General features: G+C 34.6%; 1 protein-coding gene across 2 annotated transcripts in view; it reads right to left on the reverse strand.

The window, feature by feature from the left end:
- Positions 1–2,203: 2,203 nt before the first annotated feature.
- Positions 2,204–18,719, reverse strand: part of LOC149563655 (splicing factor U2af small subunit B-like) — a 28,529-nt gene continuing 12,013 nt past the window's right edge. Inside the window, exons 3-4 of one of the 2 annotated variants that reach the window (XR_016364106.1) lie at positions 7,018–7,091; positions 2,204–2,735 (exon numbers count right to left, since the gene is read on the reverse strand). The gene's annotated coding sequence lies outside the window, so the exon portion shown is untranslated. The remainder of the gene's footprint in view (positions 2,736–7,017; positions 7,092–18,719) is intronic. The other variant, XR_016364107.1, reaches the window with a different exon arrangement.

Genomic DNA, 18,719 nt, shown 5'->3' on the forward strand with positions numbered 1-18,719 from the left:
TATGTAATATAACATCTCTGTAGATGCTCGTGGAAAGCAAACTAGTTATGATCTATATATAATGACATCTACCATATATCTAGCAACCTGACAGCCTCAGGGGAAGGTGGCAGAGGTAGTGGTGGTGTTGGGGGAAGTTCCCCAAGTCTTGCAAAAGCCCCACAGGAGACACTGGACTTTTTTGTGGAATGGGGATGGGATGTGTACCTTCAGAACACTTAAAATACTGAACATAGAAAATATAGATCAATCTTGAATGAGAGAAAACCCCGGTGGTTAGATTTTATTTGCCTTGTTTTTTAACTTCACCAAAAAGTATCAAGTTATTTGTTTAACACAGTCTACAATTTTCATCTGTATCGCAAAATGGGAACACTGGATGCTTTACGCACCAAATTGTCATAGTTGCTCATCTTCGGAAATGATCTAGTCAATCAAGTTTGGGATTATTGCATTAAGCTCAGATGAATTTGTGCATTAATTTTAAATGCTTGAGGGAAATATAATTCATCATTCATTCAATACTCCTGAGCACTTGCACATTTTAACCCGGATTCACAGAAACAAATATATCTGGCAATCCACTTAAACTGATATAACATTATTTTACAGGGATAATGTGTGCAATACAAACAATATGCAAAACTTTTAGGGCCAAATTCCTTTCTGTATAGGAGATTTAACATTCCATTTTAATTTCTCAGCATGAAGCAGAAACAACTAAAGATGAATGCAAAAGGAGTATTCCTTTTCCAACCTCATATCTGAAGAGCTCTGTGAGTTCGGTATTCTTTTTTATTTTTTCTACCCTCTTATCTGAAGAGCCCTGTGAGGTTGGTTTTCCATTTGTGAATATCTGGTTGGGATTGGCTACCTTTTCAACAGAGCCATTAATTGTATAGGATATTCTGGGAAACTTTGCATTCAAAGAATTGAAGGAATGCTTCAGAGCTTTGGGACTAAACTTTCCAGTGACTGAAGGTTTTTCCTAAGTTAATTTGGAACTATTTGGTGATTCCCTGCTATGCATGGTTACATCTGATTTAATAGAATTAATGGAATATTATAGACTTGTAGTAATTACGTCCTTTCTTGATTACAGATTCATCTTACGTCCAAATTTCCCATTAATGCTGGAAGAGGAATTGCCAATCTCAACAGTTACAACATGAGCACAAGCTGTGGAACTTTATGTCACTTTGTTTTTGCTCACTTTTATTCCGTGTCTATTTCTGAGAACTCTCTCTTATGTCTCTCATACAGGTTTTATATCTGTTTTTCCTTTTGTGTCTACTGTTTTTCAACATAGAAAGAGCATGGCAATCTCTACAACTATTAGAACATCTGTTGCAGCCCATTGGGCGACCAGAGCTGTTCGCAACAAAGTATGATAGCAACAAATTTGTTTAGCAGTTGATTTATTAAATACTCTTACATATATCAAATGAATAACAAGTACACATTATGAATACATAGGAAAACTTCTTAAATAAAAAAATCATATACAAAAACATGGTGACTGTTAAAAATGAAGATTCAATTAAAGAATAAAACATGCAGAAAGAGGAATTCCAGAAGTGTTTGACCTATAAAATAGCGGTTTTAGGCCCACAATCCTAGCATCAACCTTATATGGTTACAATAAGAAACACTAGGAAACAGAGATGCTCCAAATGCCCCCAAATCTAAAAATAATGCTGATTTGAGACCTGTCTAGAGGTTACAGATTCGAGTTGCCAATAAAGAAATGCTTCCAAATTCTTGATTTTGTGTTGATAGAAGCCAGTTGACGATTTTTATTTATTACATACTACAAAAATAATGGAATCAAATATAAATAAAATCATCTCCAAGGATAATGGTTGACATCAGGCAACCACCACTAAAATCCAAGCACTCTCTTTAAGTACAACCATTGTCTACTATGTTTATGTTTAGAAGAAAGGAGCTATATTATGTTTGCTGATTCCTCAAGATTTGAGGAACTGATAACAAAGACAATCACACAAAACTAAATGAACGGTTAAAATGTGGCATATTCCAATTATGAAACCCTCCAGGTAGCATGACAACATGTAGTTGGCACAACAACCGCAGTCAGGAGAATTCACAGAGTTCCATTATAATAGGAATCGAATTGCATATTCCAATGATTATGAAACCCTCTGCCAAGCATGACGACATGGAGCTAGCAACAACCACAAACAAGAGAATTGGCACAGCTTCCATTACAATAGAAAAAATATTTTATATTACAAAACCCTAGACCATTTTCAGCATGTATTTCAAGGCAAACAACAATTTTTGGGGTTTTGTTAGGTCCGTGAATTTCAAACCTTTTGCTTGAAATTCAATCTTGGGAAGTTTTTGTTTAGCAGCTTCACTGTCTACTACCTTTATAACCAAAGCCAAAGATAATTTGGCTCTCAAATAAGGTGAATCGTCTAAGTGGCATAAGAGGGCCTTAATTAACATTAGATGGTTGCAGTCCCTTGCATATGTAACCTTAAGCTCAAGCTTACCATTATGAAATAGTATCCCATCCAAAAATTTACCAAGAATTTGGCCCTTCAAAAAATTGGGCAGTGTTAAACAAGGAGTTGGTTTGTATTCCATCATATATATCCAACACATTAATATTTTGAAGTCCATAAACATTCTCTGTCTGTCCATTTCTTTAAAAATGAAGAATGTGGGCTTTAAGTGAGGCTGATGCCAGAAACTTTCAATCTAAGCTGCAAGGAAGTGGATATGGCATTAGATATATAGACAGCCAAATTTCCAAAATTGAATGTGATACAAATATTGCTAAATAAGACAATTATAAAAATTTTAAAATGTAACATAACTTGAAAAAACATATTTGCATTTGTTTATTTTATTTAAATCGTTATATTTTTGTCCTTAGAGATTAATATACAAGTGTCCATGATCAGTTTTTTTAAGATCTATCTTTTGGCTGTTCTTTATTGTTTTGCATAAACCCTCAACCAAGCATGTTGTATGCACCCTAAAATGGTCACCTAGACTATGGTCCCCCATTCTTCAATTTATCAATTTCCTGAATCAATGCAACATTTTATTTAATCAATTCAAATCATTTTCCTTGATCAAATTGCAATTAATTTAATTATTTCAATATTTCCTAAGGTTTGATCATCTTATTCTAAATCTTATTTAATCAAAAGAAAATCTCTTTTTTAATTAAATAAAATAAATCACCTTTTAATTAAAAGAAAATCCCTCTTTTAATTAAATAAATAAAATCCCCACTTAAATATCTGTTTGTGATGAAAAAAGGAAATAAATTAAATAAATAAATCATTTTTCTCTACACTTAAATGCACATATTTATAAGTGGGATTCCTTAATTTCCTCTTTCCACTTTCTTCTCAGACACTCTTCTTTTCTCATTGGTGGAATTTTGTCTCACATGGATCAAAATCTATTATCCCATATTTGTAATGTCACCAATATTATTAAAATAATAATATTTTATTATGTGACCGAGAATCAATGTTTTTAATCTCTCGGGCCCACTCTTTATTTTTGCACTTGTTGGCTTATTGCTATTTTGTAATCCTTCGGGAAGTTTCCCTGAAGCCCTTTATAAGGCCTTCTTGTGGGTTGTTTTAGGCATGCTTTTGGATTATTTTCTATGTACGGCGAATTCCTGTTGGAGTCCTAAATTGTTCGCCATTTCAAATGAAAGATCTTCCCTATTTGGCTTGCGCGGTTTCAATGGGATTTAACCCTCACCCTATTCTGTCTGTGTATTTCTTGATTTGATTCTAACAAATATCAATATATTTTGTGGAGTGACTTTGTTGGTATCTCTTGTTTGTATATCTAAAATACTTGTCAAATATTGTTGATTACCAAGAATCGTATGTAATTCACTAATCGTGGCGCAGGACCTCCCTCACTCCATTCTCCACGATTTCCTTCTCTATCCCGCACCATACAACTTTCTCTTTACTTACCGTACGGCCTATCCTAGACTACCATATGACTTCACCCATCACCATACGGACATCCTTCTTGGACCGTACAGTCACCCCTTTCGCCTCCTAATTCCACCGTACCTGATGCACTAACTGCCCAAGGCACAAAAGAGAACTACCTATGGCACTAGAAAGACTACTCGAGGCATGGAAGAGAACTACCTGAGGCACTGGAAAGAATACCCGAAGCACGGAGGGAGAACTAAATGAAGCATTTGCTACTGGGAGCACATGACAAGGCTGCCTAAGTAATTGCCTACGGACTAAGATCACCTATAAGCTGAGTTCACCTTAGGAACATTACAATATTGGTTGTGAGAAGCCTCCGACCTCCACAATTGACTATATAAGGAGCCCTCTCCTTCTCATTTCATAAGAAGAATAGGAATAATAGATGTTCATTGTTATAGTATTGTTATCCTACAAGTTTGAAGAGCGATTTTGGAGAGGGAGTTTGAGCCTTAAGGTTTAGACATTGGAGCTTCATTGAAACTTCTCTTTTCTTGTCTTCTTCTCTCATGCATCCATGGCTTCCATCATCAGGTTTCATCCTTGCATTTTCATATTAACTTAGAGTCATATTTGTTTTTATATATTAATCTTGCTTTTTTATTTCCTTTCATAGATTAGACTTTCTTTCTTGCATTGTTTTGCAGTGTTATCATTTAGATTAGCTTGCATCTTCATTTGCATGCATATTTTTTATCTTTAAATATCTCGTTTTATGGTGTACTTGCATGGGCACAAACTAGAGCAAAGTGAGGATCTTTATTACAAACCCTTGCACTCCATGAATAGAGAGCTATGAGTTGCCATTTGAGACCTCATTCTCGAGTAATCTTGGATATAATGACTCAAAAAAATGTGTCAACATTTTAGCGCACACGTCACTAGACATCAGGTATAGTAAATTGCTAAGTCACAAGGTTCGCATTCGAGTTCGAATTCGACAACCATGAAATTCAGATGAACTTTGACAAGGTCCAAAAAATTCGACGTAAAATTCGCCTTATATAGCTTCTCCAATATATATATATATATATATAAACATACAAACTATTAATATTTTGTAAATAAAATATACATAAAACATTAATATTTTTCCAATGAACAAATATAAATATGAATGTTTTACTATTGATAAAGTTATTCACTATTTTAAATCTAGAATGAAAATGTTTTACTATTGATTAAGAAATATAAATTACATATATTATAGTTTATAATTAAGTTATAACTATTTAAAACTTAAAAAGAGAATGAACACGCTTGGAAATGTTCATCGTGACGGGGTAATTGCCAATTGCCACTGCCGCTGGGGGATCATTGTTCCCTCTGACATAGAAGATTAGTCGCTGTAGCATGCAGAAGATTGGACTTCTTCGGTGTTTGAGCATCGCTGTGGCATGCAAAACTTCTCATTACCGAGTGGAGAGTCTGTCCCAGATAGACGACATGTTACAGCCACCAGAAATCAAAAACCCTAAAATTGGCCGACTGAAATATGTTTCCTGGAAAATGACAAAAAAAAACTGCTGGAAGAATTTCATGCTGAATTTAAGCGAATGTTTATTGTTTTTTATGGGTTCGCTGAATTTCGAACTTGAAGCCAAAAATTCAGTGAGCCCTGTGACTTAGGTCAATTGTATTGGATACGGCCCAAGTATAGTCTCTCAAATGGATATAGTATGCAGTACCCCAGAGTATCACATTCATACCCAGTATCTGATATGCAGATACATGTATTTGGTAAAAGGAGAAGAAAAATCCACAACAGCCAATATATAGCGTCAAGAAAAATCCACAACAGCTCATATATAGCCTCATATATTAACTAGTCATTCCAAAATCTAGTATCGTATCCATTACTGGTCCCTGATATGCAGATGCATGTATATAGAAAAGGGAGAGGAAAGTTCAGGCAACTCTACTTTCAATAGCTCCATCCAAAACCCTTTTCATCTCTTATAATTACATATAGGCTTTGAAATCAATCCTTGAAAAATAGTCGAAATCAATCCTTACAGTCATGTGATACCCTGCTCCTAGATTTGTCACATTCTCAGTATTCAATTTATGCTATTACAAGTCCCAAATGAGCAAACAAAGTTCTAAAAACAAGCTTCAAGACAATTCATTAAGAACTTTATTTTATTCACTGCGAGATATTTCAAAACAAATTTCAAACATCAGCAGGGAAAGATATTTCAATCCACTATGACAGCTAAATGAATTTATTATAAGCTACAAGATATATGGCAATGTCAAATTATGCCAATCATGGTATGCAAATTCTGCCCTCTTGGGTTTCAATAAAATTAATGGATGTTGGTCTTTAATCAGTTCTGCAATTCTAAGTGTTATAGCCCACTTATACAAGCTTCTAAAAGTAAAAGAAAAAAACCTGAAACCAGAATATAACACAGTTGCTCGCTCAATATTTTTAATTAATCTGACTTCGATTCTGGTCTGATAAACACACATATCAGTCTGAAAAATCACACTAATACTTCTCTACGGTTTGGATTATAATAAAATAGTGACCGAAAGTATTGACAACAGAATCTGACCTATAAAAATACTCAGCCGCCCCAAAATAAATTATTTTTTCAAAAAACTTAAAAACAAGTGCTATTGCCCTAAAAATAATACAAAAAACGCCTGAAGAAAAAAATAGTTTTACTCAATAAGTGCCTAGATAAAACTAAACTTGCACTAATCAGGAGAAAAACCAAGAGTATTAATAAATATTGCAATACAGAGAAATGCTACATAGCTGCGGTACTGCCCACAGAGAACTGCCATAAAGGATTCAAATTCTGGATTTGTTTATTCTAATTTTCTGACTGTGACAGCTGTGCCCAAACAAACCATTAAGCAGCCAGCCAGAATTCTTAAAAACAAAGAAAACTTCCTTGAAATATCTTAAGGCATCTGTTGATCCAATAGGTATCACTTAAAACTTGTTATGAAATTGATGAGTGAATCTCTCATGTTGACCATTTTTACTAACCTTTTTCAGGTGATACCAAAATCTTTAATTACTCCTCAACATTGCAGCTCATTGTAGTTCAACAAGCAATCCATCTACAGAAAAGGATGTGTTTTTAGAGGTCCTCTTCTTTAATTCTTGACAATCAATGCACATAGTGCTTAAAGAAAGAACCATAATTATTATTATTTTCTCATTAAAACTACTGGATATGCTAATTATTATTATTTTCTCATTAAAACTACTGGATATGCAGATGGACTATGCACAATTAGCCATGCTTTTGACACGATACGTGATGAAACATCCTTCGCCTTTCTCATCACACAAGAGACAAGGTCTACTTTCTTTGCAGTTTGCAACATATGAATCACCAAAACAGTGGTGTTGAAAGCAAACAAGCAAGAGCCTGAAACATAACTAGGAGAAAACACAAACAAAATGACATTTCAAAATTTGAAAACATATTACTTGCAAAAAAAACAGTACCAAACAATAGTGAATAAATACACTTGCTCAGAAAATGGCATTGTTGCTGCTTCATTTGCAACAGGAAATAATGGAATCATTGAAATCATACCATGCTCTTGATCTAAGCAACAACTAACTTTCCACAAGAGAACACGGGCTGTTCCATACAACAATTTTCAAATTCAACAGTAAATGAAACAATGACACTTTTGTGGTAAAACCGTAAAAGCGACCAAAAACCAAGGAAGCTAGGGTTGCTGTTCCATCCAAAAAAGCAGCAGCGACAAACGTAATGAGATAGAAGAAAATTGTATGATGTAGAATTTTGGAAAGTTATGTTACAACATAAAAAACAATTCACTATAATATTTATTTTAGAAGTAGAGCTCCTAACCAAGTTAGGGCACAGGAAGCAACTCAGACTCATTGCACACCAACCATTAAATGGAAACCTAGTAAATGCAAAATAGAAGAATAGATAAAATTCATGCTCTTGGAAATTTTAAGTTAACGATTTGTTTTTCCTTGTGTGCAATGTATTCTTAAGACTTTGTTGCTTGGAATCATCAATGTTGCTATCATCAATTCAAGCTAACAATTTTGTAGGGCCTATATGAGTTAAAATTTTGTATCAACGTGACAAATTTGGTTACAAGGAAAGGCAGTTAAGTGTCAAGGCACAGAAGTGGTTTTCAAGGTTTCTGAGATACATCTTCAGAAAGGAAAACGTATTTCAAGCAATTTCAAGACATTAAATCACTTGAGTGACTCTTAAAACATTTTTTCACTTAAAGACGATGTCAATGAGGAAATGATTTTTTTACACTTTGAAGCTAAGGGCACACAAGATGTCAGAATGACAACACTACAACAAATCATCTTGCACCCCTTGGGTGCACTCCTAGTGACTTTAATTTTCAAAACGAGAACTTGACAGAAGTGCTTATAAGTGAAATAGGTCAAAGCATCAACGTCAAACTAGACCAGAAGTGCTCTCCTAAACCCAGGCATTCTCCAAGAAGGATGGATGTCAAGTTCTCAATAAATACTTAGAACATGAGTAATAAGTTGTTTGTGCATGCCCATAGATGCCTTGATGTCAAAGTGGCAAATTGAAATTAAACAAAAAAGTGTCTCTTATACCATCTGGCACTTCCGTAGTCACTTAAAGGTTAAGGTGTCAATGCAATATATATGAAAGAGTGTTTCTAAATGGTCTATATGTGTCAATGATAGGTTGTTTGTCAAACAAGAGCATGCAAAGATGAAAAAAGATCCACGGACACCATAGGAAGGAGAAAGGGGGAACAGTCAAATTAAAACAATAAAGGAGCTTCAAAAAAGGTATTAAATTGTTCTCTTATTTCTTATTTCATTGTGGACGAGGATGCCATTGGAGAGCTTAAAATGCCGAGTTGGATCATGGAACAGCAAACTTCCCTTGTTCCCACATCACATATTCCCTCTTTCTATCATTCTTGTACATCCTTTTCTTGCTATTGTTCAAGATTTTTATCACATTTTGCCCTATGGGAATGTTTTAAGCAGATTTCAATGTCAAAATCGTATGATTATCAGCATAAAAAAAAGAGCTGTATGTAGAGGGTTGTATCTCATAAACCGGCAGCTTGTAGCCCTTCAAACAATTGATTTTATACCTTGGTAGCACTGGAAGAGAAGATCTGTTGGCACCTTGGGTTTCATGAGATTTTGGTTAAGATTGGGAAGAGGAAACAGCAATGTTTTTACCTATCAAACAGCAATATGTTAACCTAAAAACAACGTCAGTCTTCTCCCTTTCAAAAATCAGTTTGCATCCCTCAACAAACAGCAGCTTTTAATCTTCTACATATAAACATCTCCTACCTCAAAACGATATCCCTTTACATCCTTGCAAACAGTAAATTTCATTTCCACAGTTATATTTCATCCTTCCAAACAGCAGGGATTTCAGTGTTAACATTGATAATTTGCAATAAAACACAGCAGTGCAGTGGTGTCCTATTCCTTCTTTTGTACATTATATGTTGTCTTTTATGAACTCTTATTATTAATTAATGGTGACTGTCAACAAAGCCTAAAACATTAAAAACAGCACCTAGAGCAAACAATAAGGATTTCATTGTGAATTTTTCATCTTTTAGCTATGTTTCAGCCTTCATGCTCTTATTAGGTATGCTTCATGCTCTTATCAGGTATGCTATCCAGCCTTCATGCTGTTAAGCTTGATCAAAGACAGCGTCCTGCATACCTGATATGAGCACGAAAATATCTTAATTTACAGTCAAATTGGGGGGATCACTTGATACATATTGACAAAGTCTTGGGAATACTTGAGCAACAACCATTATTTCCTAAAGCATCCAAATATGAATTTGGGATGGATGAACTCTCATATTTTGAGCACAAAATCATAAGGAGATATTATGGATGCAAGGACAAGATCAAGGCAATAAGAGAGTAACCATGACAAATGACTCTAACCCATAAATAAAGATTTTTAAGATTTTTAAGACTTCAACTAAGAAAGGTGTTTTTAAAGATTTTTAAGACTTTCAGCTATTATAGAAGATTTATCAAAGTATTTTCAAGGCTGATAGACCCATGGACAAATATGACGAAAAGTGTTTTTACATGGAGTGAGAAGGCCCAACAACTTTTTAAGAAACTTACAGAAATAGCAAGTTCTTGTCTAATTTTAGCCATATTAAACTTGTCTAATGTTAGACATTCCAAACTTCTACATTCCCTTTATGTTGGAATATGCGCTTTTGGGAAGACATTCGAGTTGTACTGATGTAAAATATGTTGAAGGTAGCTGCGATAGAGATCTTTATTTCAGATTTTATGAAATAGAAATATAACTGTTATGACCATTATGGTCATCTTCAGCTGAAAGAGACATTTATGATAATATTTGAGATAATATTATTTAAAGAGACCTGTCATTCCTCATGCAAAGAGGCATGCGTATGGAAATACGAAAAGTTTTGTATTTAGAAATTGAAGAGGCCTTTAGTTGTGTAATGAAGTCTCTCTCTATTCTTTATATATATTGTATCAAGTGAAAAGCATTGTACTAGAACATTTCTTTATCAATACAATGATATTTTTGTTGTATGTGGCTGGATTGTTCCCTTCAAGTGGAAGGCTTTTCCCAGGATAATCTTGTGTGTCCCTTGTATCTATTTTGTTCTTCCCTATTGTTGTTTATCTTTATTTTTGGGCAAAACATTAACAATATAAACACCCTATTACTTTTGAAAGCCATGAGCTAAAGGAAAACTCAGAATTTCCTCTATTTAAAACAAAAAATTGCTAGCAATTACGCACACCTTAAACCAATTATTGATTTAGTGTCAAGACTGATCATAACAACCTAAGAATCATTTTGAACCAAAGAGATTTTGTCAAAAAGAAGGATAGCAAGTTACAGGCCTATCGCTTTAGTATTGAATACATAGAGGGAAATAATAATGTTACATTGAATACATTATCACGATGACCTCACCTATGCTTTATGACAAACATCTTTGTGGATTGGAAGAATGTAATACATGGAAAGTATGCCAAGGATGCAATATACCTTACAAATATAAGGTGGTCGAGGCACTCATTCTCTACAAAGATGGAATATACCTTACTTAAGTATCAAAGATGAAAAAAAAGGTTATATGAGCATACCATTATACTCATTATCCAAACACCAAAATTACTATAAAACATACAAGGAAGAGATTTTCTTGGAAGGCTGTCAAGAGGGATATTTTGAAGCATATTAGGGAATGGATGGTGTGTAAAAGAAAAACGGCAGAACAAGATTTTCACATAGGGTAGTTACAACCTTTGCCTATACCAAACCAATAATGGGAGTGCATTTCAATGAATTTCATTACAGGATTTGCAAAAGGTGAAAGGAAAGAATTGCATATCTGTGGTGGTGGATTACCTATCTATGTTCTTTTTTATCCAATATCTTCTAACTATAGAGCACCACAAGTGGACAATCTCTTCTTTAAAGACATTTTAATATTACATGGACTAAGTAAGAACATTGTCAATGACAAAAGATAGTAGATTCCTAAGTTTATTTTGGAATTAACTCTTCAAATTGGTTCGAACAGAACCAACCCCAGCCACTAGATACCATCCCCAAATGCTTGAAAACCTAAATTGTAAACAAATGGCTTGAAGGATATTTACAAAATTATGTCATGACACAGAAAACATGGGTCAAGTGTGTACACTAGGAAGAATATTGTTACAATACTACTCACCCTATGTCAATTGGGATGAGTCCCTCCAATGCATTATATGGTTATGAGGCAATATCATTTGATAATTGATTCTTATGGAAAACTATCCCTTGGGCAAGAGACTTGATTCAACAAACTGAAGAGGTTTTGAACATCCTCAAAAACAACAAAAAAGTTATGCCAATTACCAAACATTATTAAGAACCTCTTAAGTTAGAGACAGTTTTCTAAGATTACAATATTATAAGCATATAAAATTATAAGGATCGTTACCAGCAAAGAACCAATTAATGATTCTTACACATATCTTGCCTCGAGAATTGCTAGAGAAAAATGTTACACCGTATCCAGAGTTTACCCCCCTTGATGATGAACGAAATTAAATTTAGAACTTGAGGCCATGATCGATATGATAAAAAAATGAAGGAATAAATTTATTTCAGAGTATTCAGTCAAATGGATGAAACTACCCGTGGAAGATGTCCTTTAGAAGGAGCAAAAATATTTATAACCCTAAATTTTAAATTACTTGTGAACAAGCAAATTTCAGGAGGACAGATGTCTTGCCTCCAACTTGAATTGATGCACTTAGGAAATGGCAGCATTTAGTAAACATAATTGCAGGTTGTATTAATATAAAATTTAGCTGATAGCATTTAAATTGGAGGTTGACTAAATTCAAGGAAATGATAGCTAGAAGCCCAGCTAGTTTATAAGACATAATACTTGAAATGGCTGACTAGTTTGAAGGACATTTAATTATTTAAAGCACTCTAGGGAAACACTGAGTTATAAGGAGATTTACCTGAGCTGAGGTTTTTTAATTGAAAATTTCAGCCATGAAGCTGTTTGTTTTCTCCCACAAAATCTCATTTAAGATCCTATTGGATTTTTGGTTTAATTGAGCATCAAGGATAAATGGATTTTAATTTCGTAGCTTGGCTTCAAGATTGTTTTTTGGGCTTTTTCCTCTGTGCGTCGTTTTGTGTGTCATCCAGATCATGTTTCTCACCATGTTTGGTATGATTGAATTAACGGATGTAGTACTCCAAGATTGTGGTATCGAAATGGATTAAGGGCATTCCAGATAATAGCTATCATGATCCAAACTTGCCAATTTCATGTTAAAATGGCAATTATGTGCTATGTCAATTTTAGCCAAATTTTGGTATTTTAATTTTTTGGGGTATTTTAAGCCCTCCCAGTGTTCTATTGAAATTGTTGATGAATTTTATTGAAATTTGTTCTCTTGGCAAAGTGGCCAATTTAACAATTTGTTATTTGCACCTTGTGTTGCCTTTACTCAACTTGCATGCCTTGAGTTTTTGAGAGTTGATTTGTCCTCTAGGTTTGCATGGCTTTTGTTAGTGCTTTGTGATTTGTATCCTTGTTGTAGACCAAGTAGATACTATGTTTTATGCTCATATCCTCGATGTAGACGAAGTGGACAAACAATGATGTATCATGTCCTTGGTCAAGACCAAGTTGACACAATCTAATTCATGTCCTCAGTGTTGACCAAGTTGACGATGTGTTTGTTTATGTCCCTGATTTAGACTGAGCGGAAAAGCTTATCGTTTGTCTCCTTTTGATATTGAGCCATAGGAATTGGTGTATTTAGTCATGGCGAGTAGCTCCTTATGTGGACCCTAGCCTGAAAGTGGCCAAACACATTGTGTCAAGTTTTCTAAAAAGTGATGATAAATGAATTGGGTATAAAATTAACAAGTTAATTGTTATTGTGGAAACCAATGAATCCCTAAATGTCATGAGTGATTCATGCGGGTGGTAAATGGTACTTGAATCCCTAGATGTTATGTTGACCTGTGTGGATAGTGGAAGTCATTGAATCCTTGATGTTGTGTGTGACCGACACGTGTTGGGGGGTAGATTAGTTTCCTTTCAAATGTTTATGGATGTATCAAGTGTTTACAACCTTGAATTATGTTATCTAGTACTCCCTGATGTGGAGGTAGTTGTTTACCAATCATAAATTGGTGTCAACTTAGGCATCATATCGTTTCCCTTTCATTTCAGACAAAATTTGTTGATTAGCATTTTTGCCTACATTATCATCTACACTAACCAGAATTTCCACCAGAGACTAATGCATGCAACTCACTCATCTTTGACTTTTTGTCTCAAACATTTTACAAGTCCACTCGGCATATGCACATGCCAGATTGGCGTCAAAGTAGACTAGTGTCTACTTGCATCAACATTTGTGCCCAATTTGGGTTTCCACTCATTTTCTCATCACGCCTTTTTTTTATGTTTATGGGATGTTTATACCTTGGTGCCTTGCTCGTTAGAAGGTAGTTAAATTGTATGTTTAATCACATTGGGAGCATTTACTTTGGGTTTAAAAATGAATCTCAATTAAATGGGTTGTGAGGACGAATTACTCTCATCTATGATTATTGCCCACTTAGCCACTTGCTATTCATGGATGTCCAAATCCTTGTACAGAATTCTCGTGAATGTGTATTCTTCGTTCTCAGTATGTTATTAGTTTGTCATGGAACCCTTGGAAGTACTCGTTAGTCTTCTGCTTGTGCACAATAGTGAAGCAATCGTGGTTTACTTTCTTGCATGTTATATCATGCTTATGCATTATTGCTTATGCATTATGGTTATGGCATGCACTTGTGTATGTGATGCAAACAACGAGCCTATCTTCCTTGTTAGAAGATTGTAGCAGTTGACGCAGGAGACAACTTCCAGACTTTGCATTGAGATCACAACAAGGCTGCCTCATAAGAAAGAAATCTATGCTGTTAAATGTTGTGAACCTCCAGTACTTTGACTCAGAGAATAATAAAAAATAAGTCTCTTCTCAAAGCTGAAAAAGAAAGACTATATTCAATTGACTACAAAGCAAAGTTGATTTCATCCCCAAAGAACTGCCTAGAACATTTCAGACTCCAATTCAGGGGTTCTGAAACCTTGCTTAAGTGCAGCAAAACTGAAACAGCAACCCTTTGACATGCCGTATTTAAATGCGAAAGAGATTACTTCTATTGTTGACAGAACAAAATCAGTCATAGATAAAAGTAAGACAACTTTACAAGCCACAAGGTCACAAAAAGGACTAAGACAAGTAGGTTGATCAAATCATCTTCAGAGGAAAGATAGTTCTTGCAATGTCCCCTTTCTTACACCTAGCTCAGTTCAAGTTTTACCATTGGCCTGTTCTAAAGTTCTCATATGCTAGGTGGATACAATTTAAGGGACGAAAAGATGGGTCTTGCAATGTCCCCTTATTGGTCCGCTCTTGTAGCAAGTTGCAAATGTCTCTGCAGTTACATTCATCATTGCAGCAAACTTTTCTCTTTTTACCCTTCTCTTGCTTACAAATATGCCCAAGCCCCCATTTTCCTTGCATTTTAGGCATGAATTTTCTTTCTTAAGTTATCAAGACCATCTCTAAAAACAAAGGGTTCTTTTAGGCCCACCCCTATTGTAGAAAGTTTATCACTTGATGGTGTGTGTCTAGTATATCCATTTTCTCTTGTTTAGGTGGTACCAAGCTGTGTAGTTTTTTAGATTGCCTCTTAAAGTTGGTAGGGTCAAACGGCATGCTAGATAACAAATGCTACTCAATAATATCCTTCTATGAATAAATAGGTGACATCAAATGGTACTCAATAATCTTTCTACGAATAGGCAAGAGCCTACAACACAAAGGTAAATTATGAGCCTCTTAGATGGAAAGTCTTTGGTTCAAGTTTGTTCGAACTTAAAAAATCATTTTTATTATTAATCGCAATAAATAATAATAATTGATCTTGGCTTCGGCCTATTACCTATCAAAAAAAAATCCCTCGATGAATAAATGGGTGAGCCTTTCCTCTTATATTTTGAGAACCATGACAGCTAGTCTTTGGAACTCCATTACACAATGTTCAATGGTTACAAACTCTGCCTTATCCTTGCCAATTCTTTAAAAAATCTTTAGGGTTGTTTTTGGACAAACCTCTCGATGAGTTTTTTCTTAATGGCATCGCAAGTCTTTATACTTCAATGGTCTTGGGAATTAGGGCATGGTGCCATCAATCATGAGTGACGCCTTCCAAATGCAAAATGGCAAATGTAATGGCATCTTCCTCTAAATGGGGCTAAGAATTGCGAAGGTCTCTACTTTTTGTATCCATAAATGGGTCATGAATTTTCCCAACCCATCAAAGTTAGAGATGGTCAATTTTCCTACTTTGTGTTGTAAATCTTGATTAGTTTCAATCCTTTGTTTTCTATGATTCCTTCTTGCCTCTCCCTCACAATATATCATGGATGGGGTGTTCTTGACTTCAGAAACAAAACTTGTGCATGCTTCAGCAAATTCATCATATTGGGATTAGATGTGTTAGTCCCCTCATATCCTCTTGACAGTCTTCCCAATCTTCCCCTAGTGAGGTTGATCTATTGAGTTCTATTTACACTAAATCAGATTGGCTAATATTGATATTCATCTCATTCCATTGGTTGAGTCTAAAAGGGCTTATGGCAGTGTTTATGTTTTGTAGGGCTGGGGTTGTTTGTTCCATAAAGGCCCTAAATTCGTATCCCATTTGTTCACCCCTTGTGTTGTCTTCACTTGTTGTGAAATTATTTTCCATCTCTGAAGCCTTAAAGTTGTTTAAATAAGTTGCATTAATTGTTGTTCATCCCCCAAACAGGTAGAAACAATGTGCTAATACCACTTCTATGTCCCACTTTCTATTACCCTAATTTTTGCCCTAAATCACAAATTCCAAGTAGAACAAGAATTGGAATAGACTCGAGAACATCATTTACCCGGTTCAAATCCTACAACATGTCAAGGAATCATTGCAACATAATCCACAAGACATATTTCCTTTATTAGAGACATTTAAAGCATAGATCTTTCCTACTATGGTTAGGAATATTAATCTGATAGTAAGATATATTTAATCTTGATGGAGTTTAACCATTGGGGAATTTTATAGTAAGATATATTTAATTTTGATGGAGTTCAACCATTGGGAAACTAGGATATTGTACATATTAGGGTGCTTTAAACAATGCTCTACCCCAGGCCCAAGAGTGGATACCATCCCTCTCGGTCATCATGTGACACTTTACCATCCATATGAGGGGGTGTTCTCAATGAAGAATCCCATAGTTGTTCCTCTCTTCCATTGTCCCCCTTATCCTCCTTATGATTAGAGTTTCTTATTGGTCAACCATGATAAGGGTTTGGGGAAACTACAATAGGTTGTCTGGAACGTCCATCCCTTCTAAGCCCAAAAGTGGAGCACTCCTTGCACCACCTCATCCTCATGGGACTATCAGACACCACCCTGAGATGGTGGGCTTAGAAGAGGACCTCATAACTCTTTCTACTTTATTTGTATTCCCTTATTATCCCTACCATGATTGATTATAGCAAACATGTAAAGAATTACATATTATTACCTATATAGTATATATTCTATATATAAAAGATCACATAATAATACCATATCCTTAGATTGCATATATACTATTCACAAACAAGTAATTACAAATAGTATCCTCTATTCTGTCTATCATAAGAATTAATACTTCATACCAAATTACAGTTACAATATCCGGGTTCTGTAAGCCTCAGTATGACCACCTTAAATCAGATCTGATCTTTTTCAGTCCTTTCAATGCCTATCTACGATATATATATATATATATATATATATATATATATATATATATATATATATATATATATATATATATCACCCTTCAATTGGGAGAGTCATGTCTCCATACACTCTTGTCTCCTCCACCTAAAAAAAGCACTGCCCTTGTGGTAATCATTGCCTTTTGATAACTGAACTGCTGGTTGTCAACACCCGTGCCTGTTCATTGACAGCTGCTTGACAATAATCGCGCCTTAATTAAACATACTCCTGTTTGCTATTGCTGTATAGAAATTTATGCATATGTATCAATGCAGATAAGAAAACTTAATGTATGTATCAATGCAGTTTTGTTGGTATAATACATTAATTTCTTGGATTGGGATTTATGAGAATTTCATAAAGTCTTTATAAGATAATCTTCTGATCAGTTACAACTTCTAAAGTTCTTCATTGTGGGGGCATGACAAAATTTCAAAGATAAAGAATGGTGAGATGGAAGTTTGCAATCTGCGAAGGTTTTGCAAAAGAAATGAAAGCTGCTTTTGTTCTTGATCCCATGAAACAGGCCGAGATATGAGTAGTATCATGTGTCAAAGAAGAACAAGCATTTACTTGATCATATTAATACAAGTTCTTAACTTAGCCTTATGAATAACTTAGCCTTATGAACAAAGCCATAACCATACTGGGAGACCACAAAGCAGGTTTTAATATATAAATTATTAGAGCAAGTGACCTTCTTGGTGGCAATCCTCTCTTCAAATTTTGTGGATGAGGATGAAATTCAGATTTAAGGAGATGATTACAAATGTGAAAGATCAACAAGATAAAAACATAGAAAAAAAATTTTAAACCCTTGCCAAAAAATATTCAGGATGCTGAAGAAGTGCCTGAGATATATATATGTTAATTACATGACTTCACTGACAATTTGTAGAGATTACAGAGTACATATTTCACTATTGCATGAAGACCATCCAGAGGTGCTCTACAGTAGCTCTTTTTCCTCACTCTATTTTCAGCTAGATCTGTTTTTTGATTTCTTTTATTTTTGGAGCGGCTATTTTGGGAGGAGTTTCTTGGTTATCTCTACTACACTATTAATTATGAATGACCTTTTAGAAGGTTCATTTTTTATAGGAGTTATCCAATTAAAATCTAATTCAATTTTCTTTGAGAAATTGATACATAATTTAAAAGTTCTAGTTTTAGTTAATATACTTACAGATGAGTTTGCACTTTGGACTTGCCTTGTGTGTAAGTGAACTATTTATAGCATAGCATTTCACTTAGCTTTTTACTTACTTTTCATGCAGAGTATTGCAAAAAATTATTAAAAGTGTTTTTAGCACTAGAT

Source organism: Cupressus sempervirens, chromosome 4, assembly GCF_028749045.1.
Source record: "Cupressus sempervirens isolate cs-2001-9-10 chromosome 4, ASM2874904v1, whole genome shotgun sequence".
Lineage (NCBI taxonomy): Eukaryota > Viridiplantae > Streptophyta > Pinopsida > Cupressales > Cupressaceae > Cupressus > Cupressus sempervirens.